The sequence below is a fragment of the Arachis ipaensis genome, chromosome B6 (assembly GCF_059453495.1).
Source record: "Arachis ipaensis isolate K30076 ecotype BB chromosome B6, ASM5945349v1, whole genome shotgun sequence".
In the NCBI taxonomy this organism is placed as follows: Eukaryota; Viridiplantae; Streptophyta; class Magnoliopsida; order Fabales; family Fabaceae; genus Arachis; species Arachis ipaensis.
The window spans coordinates 115,717,786-115,734,856 of record NC_142441.1 but is presented as its reverse complement, the minus strand read 5'-3'; the positions used below and the strand labels follow the sequence as shown (position 1 = coordinate 115,734,856).

General features: G+C 34.6%; 1 pseudogene; it reads right to left on the bottom strand.

Moving 5' to 3' along the window:
• Window positions 1-204: 204 nt before the first annotated feature.
• Window positions 205-1,029, bottom strand: LOC148562405 (uncharacterized; annotated as a pseudogene).
• Window positions 1,030-17,071: the final 16,042 nt, after the last annotated feature.

Below are 17,071 nucleotides of genomic sequence, written 5' to 3'. Positions count from 1 at the left end.
ATTTCACAAGCCACACAACAATTCGGCCAAACCAACATCCATAGTCATTCGAGTCAATCAAATAATACATAAGGCAGATACAATCACCAAATACACAATATCTCACATCAGTACCCATATGTAATAATTCCAATAATAAACTATAGTTTTTGGAAAGCGCCCCTATCTCAAAACGCAATTCCATAGCCCAAAAGTCTCATAGAGTCATCTCCGCCTCAACCCAAAACCAACTGCAGCCAGCAACTTGGCTCCACTTGCGTTCTCAACAATCTCAGCAACTCTAATCGCAACATACAACAACCGAAACTCAATCTCATAGCAATTAATGCCACAAACCTCAGCTTGAGATAACGGAACAATAACAAAAGGGCTTTCCAATTGAAACGCTTACCGAACCGAAGAAGGAACGGCTGAACCGAAATAGCGACGGTCTCCGAACCGGTTCGGCGGCAGCCCGATAGCCACCTAAAGCGGCAGCGGTGACCTGAACAACATGCAGCAACGATGAGGTTTCCGGAAACTCAACGGAAGGAGAATCAACTTAAAACCCTTACCGACAAATTTTTCGGCGACGGCAGTGGCATTCCCGGCTGCCAGGCACGGCGGCGCGACTGATTTCTCCCCCGGGAACGGCTGTGACAGGACCAGCGTCTCCTTCTTCCGTTCAAAATCCCAGCGGCAACCACAGTGGTGGTTCTGGTCAGCTCTGGTGGCAGTGGGCTCCGGCAACTTGCATAATCCCGAGGCAGAAGTAGACAGCAACTCCGGTGGTCTTCTCCGGTGACGACACCAGCTACCACGAGGACGGCGACGGTGAAACCCTAATAGCGCCGGTGCTGCACAGCAGGGACGAGGATGGAGCTTCTTCTCGGTCAGTGGTTCGCAGCTCACGGTAATGCGCGAAACACCTCCTTTGGCAGTGACTGCTCCACTCTCCACTGCGGCGGCGTCGAGGATCCAAGATGGCGACGCGATCTCAACCCCACGGACAGGACGGTGGTGATGGCAGTTCTATTCACTCACCTCCATCGCGTCTCACTCTCGACATCTCTCCTTCACCCCTCTTCGACCGGCACCAAGGTGGACTTACACGTAACGGCGGCGACGAGCGTGCAGGGCGCGGCGACTCCGGCAGTCACGGCGACGGCGCGGTGGCAGAGAAGCCCAGCGTGCGGCGCAGTCTCTTTCCTCCCCTCCTCTCCTTCTTCTCCTCCACGAATCCGTTTCTCCCTTCCCTCTCTTTCTTTCTTTCATTTTTGCAGATGTTGCTGCTGGCTGAAATGGGGAAGGTTGCGGCTGTGTGTGTGCTTAGGTTAGAGGGGCAGCAGCTGCTGCTGCTGAATGTGAGTGAAGGAAACCGGGTCGGTGAGCGGGTTACTGGGTTAGGGTTTCATTTTCAAAAATTAGGGTTAGGGACATTTTAGTAATTTCACTTAAAAATAGGGATAATATAGTAATTAGAAATAAATTCTAATCCAATAATAATAATATATAAAATACTATTTGTTCATCAACTCTACAATTATTTTCAATAAAATGCCCAAATCAAATAATAAGAAATAATATACTTAATTTCTTCATTTTCCAAAATAACAGTATTAATATTTAAAATATTACTTATCCAACCCAAATCATATAAAATACTTATTATTTTATAATTATCAACTTTATAATTCAAATATAGAAAATAATCCAATAATTATAAAATTGGATAATAATCATAGCTTATCTCAAATCCAATAAATCAAAACTTGCCTTAATTATCTTTAATAAAATAATCTCTGAAATTAAGGCTATAAATAATTGTAGGATTTGAGACTTGATCATAATAAGACTTTTCAAAGATTCTGGGCCTTACATTATATGTATTGAATAGGTGATTTGATGTTGTGATTGATTATTGATTGAGTTCGGTTGAATTTATGTTAAATTTTTGCAATATATTGATGTTTTTGTGAAGTTTATGGCTTGGCTGTGATTAAACCAGCAGAGACAGAACTGTTTTGGAGATTTTTTCTGGAATATCGTTGAGGATCAAGTAAAAATATGTGAGGTTTGATGGCCGAGATATTAAATTAAAAGTTACAAAGAATCGGTGACCGAAAAATTCGAAAATGGATTAAAATGCAAGTAATATTTTGAAAGAAAAAGGTTAAGGCTTTCGATTTTAGTATAAGTGAAAGATTAGTAATTAAATTTTATTTTTGAAGGACAATATTGTATTTGTACATTAAAATCAAGATAAAATTTGTAATTATATAAATTTTTGGGTATTTTGGATAATAAATAAAGTACAAGGGTAAAAACGGGTATTTTATAAAATTTCAGGGTTGCTTTTATAAATATTGAGATAAGTAAGGTTTCAAATATAATTTTATAAAAATATTGGGTTAAAAATAAAATATTTAAAGTTTGAAGTTTAAAACGTAGATAATAAGAGTTTAAGAATAAAAGTTTTATGAAACTAAGTCTTTAAGAAAAGATATAAATATTATTTATTTATTATTTAAATAATCTTGTTGATATTATTGTTAATATTTTATTAAGAATATTAATTAGTAAAAATATTATTAATATTATTATAAATCAAAGAAGGACAAATAGAGTGATCTTAAAAGTTTTAGAGAACACCGACTTAATTAAAGAATCTTATGTTTCTCTTTATTCCATAAAATATTTAGTGGATGATGAGAGAATAGTATGAAGATAGTTTGAATTATTAAGGATAATTAAGTGAAGGACTGAAGAAAGAGAAAAGATAAATCGACACGTGTGATTATAAGAATGATTGAAAGGTTACGAGAGGGTAATGGAAAGTAAATAGTTATGGTGCCGTGGGCTTTGTATGTGAATAATTTTGCGAAGACACCCGTAAATATGGAATGGCTTCCAAGAGAAGGGGTCACATGCTTTAACTGGAGAATCAGCGCCTGCAAGTACTTACAGAGGTCATGTTCGACATACTTCAGCTGGAGAATCAGCACCTGCAAGAAGTAGAAACTTGCAGAGGTTATGTCGCTGGAATGCCTTATCCGACTTGTGAGTTGGATTGCATCAGGTGCGGGTCGAAACCGACAAATGAGCTCGTTACCTGCGATAGGACTAGACTTGCATCATCCTTGTTGCGCATTTGCATTTTACTTGATACTGTGAAATTGTTTGTGATTGTCTTCTTGTGTTTATGCATTCCTTAATGTTATTTTGAATTGTTGTGACTAGATATTTCTCTGTGACACTTGCATATTTGATTATGAATTAATTGAACTGTGATAATCCTGACTTGACTAACTAATCCCGACCCTACTAAGAACCCCCCAATTCTTACCCCCTATCCTTCCTCATATATCTAATTTTTAAAAATGTCAGGAACTTAAAATTATTTTTAAATCGTCAGGGGCGAAAATATTCGCGAAAAAAATGGTTAGGAACCTATTTGTCCTTTTTTCTAATCCAAAAGTGTAATTAAGGATAAGACCTACTTTAGTCCAATTAATTTCAGAGACTAAAATGACTCACTTAATACAGCATTTGAGACTAATTTGATCCACCTACAATAGTGATATGATAGATGACACACGAGCAAATAGTGTTGACACATGGTACAAGTTGACATGTCATGAGTCACTGACCGATCTCTCGTATTATTGCACATGGTCAAACCATGATGTGGCACGTGTCACTAACCGTCTACGCCATCAAAATATGTTAGCATATCATTAATAGAAAATGGGTCAAAAACTAACATCGTACGCTTTTATCAATTTTAGAGACATAATTGATAATTTGGTGCAATTTAAATTTCAGGAACGATTTTGATATACGATATCAATCTCAAAATAAATATAAAATAATTGTTTATAATATTTTGATCCTGAAATTTTGCCCATTTTATACATTATAGTTAAATTGGTGTGACCAATTAAGCCTAACAAAAAAATATGTGTAACACGCGTTGAAACCATATGAAGCAATTGTTTATAATATTTTGATCCTGAAATGTCATGATTTATAGCCAAGAATGCATGCACTGTGTAAGCCATTTGGCTGCAAATAGGAGTCACATTGAAGCTCTCATTCCACCAAATACAAACCAATAAAGCAGTAATAAACCAATCCAAGGCTTCTTGCGTAAATTGTGAGTGAGATTTCTCTTATAATATAATGTTTCAGAGTATGTAGTAAATTTCTGAATATCGAGTGATATATACTAGAATTTAATGATATTTTTATTATTCACTAGGTATTATAAATTATAATAGAAGAATGCCATATTATATATAATTTATTATATTATAATTACAATTAAATATAGTAAACATTTTTTATTTTATTTCCATAACTTTTTCGTTTAATTTAAGAAATTTTTATGTTAAAATATTAGTGTTTCTCTTCCTCTTTAACTTATTTTGTTCGTACATTAAATCCGTTACTTTTCACGTAAATTATTTGGCTTGATCTCACTCCAACTCTCATTGATTCGTAACAAAGGAAGAAAAGAGAGTGGAGGATGCAATGGCCCCAAATTGTTAGCAAGAGAATTAGAATTTTGAAAGAGGAAATACCAAATGAGAAAGTATAAGGAAATAATGATGATTGAAAAAATAATGTGAATAATAGATTAAAAAAAAGGTAAAATTAAAATTAAAAATTAAATTATTAATTATTTAATTTAAATTTTAAATTTTAAAAAATTAGGATTAACAATTAAATACATTCACATTACATACGGTTATTTATAATCTAACCATAATTTCTCAATCTCTATGCACGCCGCCGCAGCCTCATCCTGCGTCGCTGCCCCCTTTCGGCGGCCGTACTGATGCTGTTGCTGCCTCCCGCCAACATCGCCAAAGCCTTACCATGCACCGCTGTCTCTCCGTAGCAAAGGAAGATCCCATATTAGTCGCACTCGTGCATTTTCGTTGCTGCTGCACCTCCCGTTGGCCTTGCCGACGCCACTATAATATATCATGCATAGCAGTAGGAGAAAATAGCATCGCATGTCATTAATATTCCCCATTGACTTACCGTTGTGTTGTTTTACACATTCACCATCACCATTGCATATTCGCATGTATAGCACCATTTGCATTGTTCTCGTTATCCTTTTTCCTTTTTTTTTTTTGTGCTCACTAGATATCTGAATCTATTTTCTCGCGCCACCCTCATCACGAACAATGCCAGATTCAGCCTGGGATTTTGGTCCAGTATGAGCCCGTCGTTTATTATCTGGTATGATGCCTCCTTGGGTTATGTTAGTAGGTATGTAGATGTTTATTTTAATTCTTATGTGTCAGATGGTAAGTTTAGTAGGCATGCAGATTGTTATTTTAATTCTTATATGGATGGTTATTTGATTGGAATGGGTTTAGTTAGATACAATTAAAATATGTTGGATGTTCAATTTACTAGGTATGCAGATGATTATTTTTATCCTTAAGTGAATGGTTATCCATAAGTGTCGATGAGGGTCCTTGTTGACGAACCAACGGTGGTGAGGAGGATCCCAACGACGACGAGATGGCTGGTTAGCGACCAAGCGACAGCGTGAAGAATCCAGGAGACAATGATGATGTCCGATGAGGGATAGAGTGACGCTGGCGAAAGGCGTTGGTTTGTGAGGCGGCGACGACAGAGGGTTTGGGGAGAAGCTGGTGCTTTGGTAAATTAGGGTATAATGGATGGTTAAATTTTTTGAATTATGAAATTTTTTTGTTGGGTAATTTGGATGGAGTGTTTTTTTTTTAATTTTATTGGGCCAAATTTTCAGTTTGTTATTCTCGTTGTTTAGATTTTCTATTGTCTATCTAGCAGAGCCAATACCAAATAGGATAAAGTAATGAGAAAAAAGTATTTATTTAGTCAATTTTGTTTAAAAATTAAAATTGAAACGTTCTGAAATATTTAATATAAAATAAAATAAAATAAAATAAAAAATATAAAAATAAAATTAAAAATAAATATAAATATAAATATTAGAAGTATAAAATATAAATTTTTGGATAAAGTATAGTTTTTGTTCTTAAAATTTGTTAAAAAATTTAAAAATATTTATAAGTTTTATTTTGTTTTAATTTTGTCTCAAAAGTTTTTGATTTGCATCAAATATATCGAGTTAATACTCAAAATAGCTCTTGAAATTTGGGGACAAACTCAATATGGCCCCTAAAATTCTAATTGACTCAATTTGAACCTCCAATTTTTAGTAAGTGACTCACATTAACCCTTCTATTAATCTTTATTAACGGCACACTTATCTAGAACGTTAAGTGACATGTGGACCCATTACGTGGCCTGAAAAACTTTGCTGACACTGAAAAAAAATTTTTAGACTCAATTTAACCCCTTTTAATGAATATAAAACCCTAACAAGTGTCAAATTTCCAAATTGATATCGTTGTTTAGGTGTTGAAGAAGATGATGAGGAGTACCAGCCAAGGTTCCAAAAGCTGCAACAGGTCTCATTCACATGGAAGTTTGGGAAGGAATCCAAATCGAGCTAGAGTTGAAAAGGTTCCACGCTGGTGTGGTTGTGGGATGTGTCCCATTCTTCACTAATTTGGAACATATGCAAATTTAGAGAGACCATTTTTTGGATGTCCAAACTATAATGTAAGTTCTTGAATTGCTTCCTTCTTGAATTTACATCTTCTTTTTTGTAATACATGCATAATTTATTTTGTAGTTCTTGTTGTGACAAAGCTCTGGGAATAGATGGTGTGGACTTTTTGTGCGGGCAAATGGTGAGAAAGAAGAAGACATAACTGGGAGATATGAAAATGAAAATAACATTGAGCATTGGAAGATAAATGTGAGTTGGAGGATTAGTGCAATAGAAGCTGAAATTAGGATTTTAAAAGTATGGAATAGTATTTTGAGTTTTTCTCTTGTTTTGTTTGTAGTTGTAGTAATTGGGTATGGCTTGAGTGTAGAAAAGTAACGAATGAAATTAAATTAATATCACTACAATTATGTTTTTTTAATACAAATATATTTTGTAAGTTGTAAGTTGTGCTTAAACCTACGAATTTAGTGAGGATATTACAAATATGTACGATTCTGTAAATTGGAAGTTGTGACTAAACCTGTAAAAGTAAAATGGTAAGGATAAACAAGAGACTGATCAAGTATATTACAAATCTACAAATAACATTAATGAACTAACTTGTCATATATATTCTAAATCTCTAAATTGCAAAATAAATTATAATAATAAACTTTGAATTTGATTTCATAGGTCAACCATAGTCATGATAATGACCATTGTAACACATGATAAACAAAGACTAATGTCTAGAGTATCATCATTACAGACACAAAATAAAAGGACTATTTAAAAGGTTCCAAAACAATGCCCTGTACAAGACATGATAAAAGACATAAACAATCACTGACACAAATTTTAGCCACAAAACAGTCACAAAACAACCTCAAAACACACAACTTCGGATTAAATTTATCAATTCATCCATAAAAGATAATATAATTTAATCTCTATTTCTTCCTTGGTGCTTTAAAGTCTGGAGTGGGGAAAAATTTCATAAATTATGTCAACTTTGACGTTATCCCAAAACTAGCTCCTTGCATTGGGTCCACACTCGGAGTTGCTCTTCTCTTATGCGGTAGCTTATCCAGCCTTGTGAGTGAAGGTGTAGGTGGAGGCATCTACATGTAATTGGAAGTATTTGATAGTTTAAGAATAAACATGATATTTTCATAAATGTAATTAATTAATATATTGTATAATGTTACCTACTCTATAATTCTGGCTGTGAAACAGTGGGGTTGAGTGATGTCAATCTCTGAAGCCTGTGGAGCATTCACAGTTTGTATATCAGCAGTTGTCGCAGCATCATTGGGTGCATTTGCGTTAGTTCCATCTTGAGATTTGGATTTAGCTACAACAGCTGTTGCTGCAGCAGTAAGAGCACAGATAATATCATCAGCTTTTATATGAGCACAGTTTCTTTTAGTATGTCCTTTAACACCACAGTAGGTACAAGTGAATTTTTTGTAGACTCTCTTTAACTTTGTTGCAGTTTTAGACTTCTTACTGCTCGAAGACTCCTTATCAGCGTCCTTTCGCCTTTTTTTAAAGTTTCCTGACCTTTTCCTAGTTTTAGGTGCTTGGGGCTTGTTGTATTCAAATTTTTTTCACAGTTTTTCACCCGGTATTGGATTTAAGGAATACATGTATGTAGCCTTATATACCTCTATAGTCAACCAATGATGACAAAGGTCTTCAGGATTTATCCTTGAAATTGCTACACATGCATGGACACATAGCATGCCTACAGATTCAAATTTTAATTAGTCATAATTTAAAACTCTTAAATGCACAAGTTAAAAATGTTAACTAAGAAATCATGTTGGACCTGTTATCTGTCAGAATCTACAAGTGCTGATGTTTTTGCTTAAATCAACCGTCATGTTAGTAGGCCAACCGTGAATTTTAAACATCATCTCCACACCATATAGGTGTCCATTTTTGCGAGTCTTTTCTGATCTTCTAAGCCGGCTTTGTTGGATTGGGGCAGCTTGCCAATATGGTGAGATAATTTCACTCTGTTTTTAGCAATTGACCTCATTGCAAACATCCAAACCTCCTCTAGTAGTGTGATAATTGGCTTCGCTCTGAACTCTTTGATTATTAAGTTAAATACCTCACAGCCATTGTTACAAATGTTGTCCATCTTTGGTCCATGACTAAAAAATGCTCTTTCCATGGATTTGGTTGAGGTGGGCTGGGTTTAGATAAGTTTTGCTTGGCTTGTGGATTAGGTTGGGCCTGGGTTGGTGATTCAGATTGGGCCTAGGCTGGTGAATCTCCTTGGGCCTGGGCTAGTGCTTTGGGCTGGGCTTTGACTGCTGGTTCTTCATTGGATTTCGTAGCTGAGACATCATTTGGGCTTCCTATTGAATTTGGTGTGGTGATAGGTGCATCCTTGTCTTCTTCAGGAACAATGGGAGTAAACTCTATTAACTCAGGTACTTCATCATTATGGAGTTGGGAAACTCCATGCTCAAAATATAAGTGGACTCTTCCTTAGTTTATTCTTGAAAGATAGCACATCTCTAACAATTCCTTATCATGTGAAAGTGCTCTCAGTCCACTCTTTAATGGTCTATCAGGAATAAGCCACCAACATTCAACAATGTCAGCATAATCGAGCTCTTTGTAGTAATTCCTCAGTGAAAATACATCCAATTTATCTTCTTCTAGTCCAATTAATTCATCCGTATTGTCTCTTTTGTAAACTACACTGTCATCATTCTTTGTAACAAAGCTGCCTCCGTGATTATAGACAATGGTTATCAAATCACCCATCTACAAATATAATTCAAATAATTAACAACTTAACTTCAACATCCAAGGCCTTTTATATCATGCATCAACTGACTCTACATTAACATGCCAAGCAATCTTTTTTTAGAACAGAAAATGTAAAAATTCATATACAAAAGTGATCCCTGTAACAACAATAGCTACACAATTTTTTGCTATCTATAATTAACAGCTATGCATTATCACATTGACAAACATACTCTATTTACTCATTCATGAATTTCTCATTTTATATTTTCAAAAAAAAATCATTATAGAAAACTTAACCAAGTTATTTGTCCAAAAAACACCGTTAACACTAATCACAGTAAAAGCTCAGCTATTGAAATTATCTATAAGGAGAAACTGGTACATAAAGAAGTGGTAAACTTTACTAACTTGAATGTGCTTTCTTCTCTGTAATACAGTTAACATTAATCATAACTAGTCTTTTAAAAAAAAAAGATCCTTAACAGAAGAGGATTAATAACTAAAACTATCTACTTTCACAATGCACCCAATCCATTTGAGCATCAAATAGAGCACAAATTAATGGCCTGTAAATCCCAATCAAGAGAAGACACAAAATATAACATTGAATCCAAACATAGAGTGCTTGTGTTACTAACCTTTTTGGGAGAAACGGTGGTGTACAGGTTCTTCCTCGTCCTAGCAAACGGGAACGCGTGCGACGAACTTTGCTGGCGACCTACACTAGCAGCGACATTGATCTTCCATAGTATGGTTCATGCGAGAGAATGAAGAAGGAAAAGAAGAGTTTCCCTATTTAAATGGTTTGATAATTGGTAATGAAGTGTTTTTGAATTTTAACCCCAAAATGGCTAAAACAATGTCGTTTGAAGAGAGACTACGCGCCAAGAAAGAAACGATGTCGTATAATAAGACTAGGTGTCAGGCCCGCGTGTCACTTAACATTTCAGGTAAGCGTGCTGTTAATCTTATGAAGATTAACAGAAGGACTAACATGAGTCACTTATTAAAATTGGGGATTCAAACTGAGTCAATTGAAATTTCAAGAACTAAATTAAGTTTGTCCTTAAATTTCAAGGACCATTTTGAGTATTAACTCAAATATATCCTTGGTGGTTAATTTTTAAAAAAATTTAGGATAAATTTAACAATAATTTCACAATAACAACCTTCAATATATACAAATCTATTACTAGATTGATCCTAAACTATCTAAATATTCAACTATTAGGAATATAACAAATCAAAAAGTTCAAGAACAAAATTGAAACAAAATAAAATTTAAGTGTATTTTTAAAATTTTTGTCAAACTTTAAGGAAAAAAATTATTCTTTACTCTAAATTTTTTATTTTAAAAAATTGAGAAACAACTTTTTTTTTTGGATTAAAGGATAAGTTATCAGCAAGTAAGCCTGAATTGAAGTATTATTCGAATAAAAATTAACAAAATGAAATTAGGAGAAATGTTAGAAAAGGCCTTACATATCCTTTTTCTGTTGTGCTAAGGGTATATTGCAAACTTTTGTTTTGCCCATCTAATGTTTTAGAGATTTCACTTTTTATAATATAAAGGTACACACAACCGGCCTCTTGGCCTCCAATGTACAACAAAAAAAAGGGTACACAACCAGTCAACCACCGAGAGATGAATCTAGAAAAATATTTGACATTGACAAGTAACTCTCTAAAGAATATCAAATTAATGTCAAATCTGAAGGGAACTTTGCAACAACCAAGCCTAGGGCTTGGCTTATCCGACTGGAATCACTGGATAGTGTTGAGCATTCACTCATTCACTAGGTAAGCCATAGTTTTGATATGGACCACACCACCACAATAACATTCATATGTTATGCAGAACCACATGTATGATTTCCCTTGAGTGAAAGCAGTGTTTGACTTCCACAGCAGGAGACAAGAATGCATCTACTATATCTATATTAATATATACAAATGGATTGCAATAAATATAATTTACACATGGATGATTTGCATCTCCTAAGAGAAAAATATACTAGACAATGCAATGAGACCAATGTTGACAATACAATGGAACCTACTTACTGTTCAGTCACCTTATCTTCTTACTTTTTGGTCTCCGAATTAAATCCAAACCCATCCTCATTTTCATGAGTCCATCCTCTTTTAGGGGGGTACATTTCCGTTGCTGCTGCACCCCCCGTCGGCCTTGCCGACGCCACTATAATATATCATGCATAGTAGTAGGAGAAAGTAGCATCGCATGTCATTAATATTCCCCCTTGACTTACCGTTGTGTTGTTTTACACATTCTCCATCACCATCGCATATTCGCATGTATAGCACTATTTGCATTGTTCTCGTTATCCTTTTTCTTTTTTTTTTTTGTGCTCACTAGATGTCTGAATCTATTTTCTCGTGCCACCCTCATCACGAACAACGCCAGATTCAGCCTGGGATTTTGGTCCAGTATGAGCCCGTCGTTTATTATCTGGTATGATGCCTCCTTGGGTTATGTTAGTAGGTTTGTGGATGTTTATTTTAATTCTTATGTGTCAGATGGTAATTTTAGGAGGCATGCAGATTGTTATTTTAATTCTTTTATGGATGGTTATTTGATTGGAATGGGTTTAGTTAGATACAATTAAAATATGTTGGATGTTCAATTTACTAGGTATGCGGATGATTATTTTTATCCTTAAGTGAATGGTTATCCATAAGTGTCGATGAGGGTCCTTGTTGACGAACCAACGGCGGTGAGGAGGATCCCAACGACAACGAGATGGCTGGTTAGCGACCAAGCGACAGCGTGAAGAATCCAGGAGACAATGATGATGTCCGATGAGGGAGAGAGTGACGCTGGCGAAAGGCGTTGGTTTGTGAGGCGGCGACGACAGAGGGTTTGGGGAGAAGCTTGTGCTTTGGTAAATTAGGGTATAATAGATGGTTAAATTTTTTGAATTATGGAATTTTTTGTTGGGTAATTTGGATGGAGTATTTTTTTTTTTAATTTTATTGGGCCAAATTTTCAGTTTGTTATTCTCGTTGTTTAGATTTTCTATTGTCTACCTAGCAGAGCCGATACCAAATAGGATAAAGTAATGGGAAAAAAGTATTTATTTAGTCAATTTTGTTTAAAAATTAAAATTGAAACGTTTTGAAATATTTAATATAAAAATAAAATAAAATAAAATAAAAAATATAAAAATAAAATAAAAAATAAATATAAATATAAATATAAATATTAGAAGTATAAAATATAAATTTTTGGATAAAGTATAGTTTTTGTTCTTAAAATTTGTTAAAAAATTTAAAAATATTTATAAGTTTTATTTTGTTTTAATTTTGTCTCAAAAGTTTTTGATTTGCATCAAATATATCGAGTTAATACATAAAATAGCTCTTGAAATTTGAGGACAAACTCAATATGGCCCCTAAAATTCCAATTTACTCAATTTGAACCTCCAATTTTAGTAAGTGACTCACATTAACCCTTCTGTTAATATTTATTAATGGCACACTTATCTAAAAAGTTAAGTGACATGTGGACCCATTACGTGGCCTGAAAAACTTTGCTGACACTGAAAAAAAATTTTTAAACTCAATTTAACCCCTTTTAATGAATATAAAACCCTAACAAGTGTCAAATTCCCAAATTGATATCGTTGTTTAGGTGTTGAAGAAGATGATGAGGAGTACCAGCCAAGGTTCCGAAAGCTGCAACAGGTCTCATTCACATGGAAGTTTGGGAAGGAATCCAAATCGAGCTAGAGTTGAAAAGGTTCCACGCTGGTGTGGTTGTGGGATGTGTCCCATTCTTCACTGATTTGGAACATAAGCAAATTTAGAAAGACCATTTTTTGGATGTCCAAACTATAATGTAAGTTCTTGAATTGCTTCCTTCTTGAATTTACATCTTCTTTTTTGTAATACATGCATAATTTATTTTGTAGTTCTTGTTGTGACAAAGCTCTGGGAATAGATAGTGTGGACTTTTTGTGCGGGTAAATGGTGAGAAAAAAGAAGAAATAACTGGGAGATATGAAAATGAAAATAGCATTGAGCATTGGAAGATAAATGTGGGTTGGAGGATTAGTGCAATAGAAGCTGAAATTAGGATTTTAAAAGTATGGAATAGTATTTTAAGTTTTTCTCTTGTTTTGTTTGTAGTTGTAGTAATCGGGTATGGCTTGAGTGTAGAAAAGTAACGAATAAAATTAAATTAATATCACTACAATTATGTTTTTTTAATACAAATATATTTTGCAAATTGTAAGTTGTGCTTAAACCTACGAATTTAGTAAGGATATTACAAATATGTACGATTCTGTAAATTGGAAGTTGTGACTAAACCTGTAAAAGTAAAATGGTAAGGATAAACAAGAGACTGATCAAGTATATTACAAATCTACAAATAACATTAATGAACTAACTTGTCATATATATTCTAAATCTCTAAATTGCAAAATAAATTATAATAATAAACTTTGAATTTGATTTCATAGGTCAACCATAGTCATGATAATGACCATTGTAACACATGATAAACCAAGACTAATGTCTAGAGTATCATCATTACAGACACAAAACAAAAGGGCTATTTAAAAGGTTCCAAAACAATGCCCTGTACAAGACATGATAAAAGACATAAACAACCACTGACACAAATTTTAGCCACAAAACAGTCACAAAACAACCTCAAAACACACAACTTCGGATTAAATTTATCAATTCATCCACAAAAGATAATATAATTTAATCTCTATTTCTTCCTTGTTGCTTTAAAGTCTGGAGTGGGGACAAATTTTATAAATTCTGTCAACTTTGACGTTATCCCAAAACTAGCTCCTTGCATTGGGTCCACACTCAGAGTTGCTCTTCTCTTATGCGGTAGCTTATCCAGCCTTGTGAGTGGAGGTGGAGGTGGAGGCACCTACATGTAATTGGAAGTATTTGATAGTTTAAGAATAAACATGATATTTTCATAAATGTAATTAATTAATGTATTGTATAATGTTACCTACTCTATAATTCTGGATGTGAAACAGTGGGGTTGAGTGATATCAATCTCTGAAGCCTGTGGAGCATTCACAGTTTGTATATCAGCAGTTGTCACAGCATCATTGGGTGCATTTGCGTTAGTTCCATCTTGGGATTTGGATTTAGTTACAACAGCTGTTGCTGCAGCAGCAAGAGCACAGATAATATCATCAGCTTTTATATGAGCACAGTTTCTTTTAGTATGTCCTTTAACACCATAGTAGGTACAAGTGAATTTTTTGTAGACTCTCTTTAACTTTGTTGCAGTTTTAGACTTCTTACTGCTCGAAGACTCCTTATCAGCGTCCTTTCGCCTTTTTTTAAAGTTTCCTGACCTTTTCCTAGTTTTAGGTGCTTGGGGCTTGTTGTATTCAAATTTTTTTCACAGTTTTTCACCCGGTCTTGGATTTAAGGGATTCATGTATGTAGCCTTATATACCTCTATAGTCAACCAATGATGACAAAAGTCTTCAGGATTTATCCTTGAAATTGCTACACATGCATGGACACATAGCATGCCTACAGATTCAAATTTTAATTAGTCATAACTTAAAACTCTTAAATGCACAAGTTAAAAATGTTAACTAAGAAATCATGTTGGACCTGTTATCTGTCAGAATCTACAATTGTTGATGTTTTTGCTTAAATCAACCGTCATGTTAGTAGGCCAGCCGTGAATTTTAAACATCATCTCCACACCATATAGGTGTCCATTTTTGCGAGTCTTTCCTGATCTTCTAAGCCGGCTTTGTTGGATTGGGGCAGCTTGCCAATATGGTGAGATAATTTCACTCTATCTTTAGCAATTGACCTCATTGCAAACATCCAAACCTCCTCTAGTAGTGTGATAATTGGCTTCGCTCTGAACTCTTTGATTATTAAGTTAAATACCTCACAGCCATTGTTACAAATGTTGTCCATCTTTGGTCCATGACTAAAAAATGCTCTTTCCATGGATTTGGTTGAGGTGGGCTGGGTTTAGATAAGTTTTGCTTGGCTTGTGGATTAGGTTAGGCCTGGGTTGGTGATTCAGATTGGGCCTAGGCTGGTGGATCTCCTTGGGCCTGGGCTAGTGCTTTGGGCTGGACTTGGACTGCTGGTTCTTCATTGGGTTTCGTAGCTGAGACATCATTTGGACTTCCTATTGGATTTGGTGTGGTGATAGGTGCATCCTTGTCTTCTTCAGGAACAATGGGAGTAAACTCTATTAACTCAGGTACTTCATCATTATGGAGTTGGGAAACTCCATGCTCAAAATATAAGTGGACTCTTCCTTAGTTTATTCTTGCAAGATAGCACATCTCTAACAATTCCTTATCATGTGAAAGTGCTCTCAGTCCACTTTTTAAAGGTCTATCAGGAATAAGCCACCAACATTCAACAATGTCAGCATAATCGAGCTCTTTGTAGTAATTCCTCAGTGAAAATACATCCAATTTATCAAATCACCCATCTACAAATATAATTCAAACAATTAACAACTTAACTTCAACATCCAAGGCCTTTTATATCATGCATCAACTGACTCTACATTAACATGCCAAGCAATCTTTTTTTAGAACAGAAAATGTAAAAATTCATATACAAAAGTGATCCCTGTAACAACAACAGCTACACAATTTTTTGCTATATATAATTAACAGCTATGCATTATCACATTGACAAACATACTCTATTTACTCATTCATGAATTTCTCATTTTATATTTAAAAAAAATCATTATAGAAAACTTAACCAAGTTATTTGTCCAAAAAACACCGTTAACACTAATCACAGTAAAAGCTCAGCTATTGAAATTATCTATAAGGAGAAACTGGTACATAAAGAAGTTGATAAGTTTGGAAAACTCTAATTTAATTTTGATGATGAACAAACATTATTAAAATATTTAAATTACAAAATTATTAATTTGATTTTCACATAACATATGTTAATTAATAATTTTGTGATGCAGGTTTTTAATTGGGCCGGAAAATAAAAATGTTGCTAGCCCAAATTAAAACCAACAATCAGCCTTGCTACATGTTTCCTATTATGTGGCTGAATTGTTGTATTAATGGGCCAAGCTCAATGTTATTGCAACCAAGCCCATATTTAATTTTGATGAAAGTTTCCTATGCTTGATCCGTTCCAAATTTTATCAGGAAAGCAAATGTTATTATTGGGCCAGAAATTTAATAATTATAGCAACCAAGCCCAATTCTATTTGAGATGAGAGTTCCTCATGCTTTGTCCGAATCCATGAAGCAAAGAAAAAGCCTCAATGCTTCCAACGGATTCCATTACACCTCTTGGAAGGATTTCAAAGCTAATTTAAGCATTGGGAATATAAGCAAGTGAGAGAAGATTGATTTGACTAAAGGCATCATTGCTACACGCCAACTAAGGGAAGCAAAAGCAAGCTATTTTCAATTAATTAGTTTAACCACTTTGAATTGCTTTTCTTCAGATTCTTTCTTCTCTCCCATCTCTTTCTCTCTTCGGTTATTACACAGAAAATATTGACAGCCATGGGAGCAAAAATGAGCTACCGAAAGGAAGAGAAAGCAAGCCTAAAGACCATCACAATGATGGCAAGAAAACATACTAAAATAAAAATGAGCTGTGACTGAGATTATCACTATATTTGGATAGATTTGGTGAGGTAATCTTGGCTTCTCCATGCTCAAAAAGGAAGAAGAAGATCTCGGCCAGCAGGGTGAGATTCTTGGAGGATGGCTTGTCTTTGATTCTGCT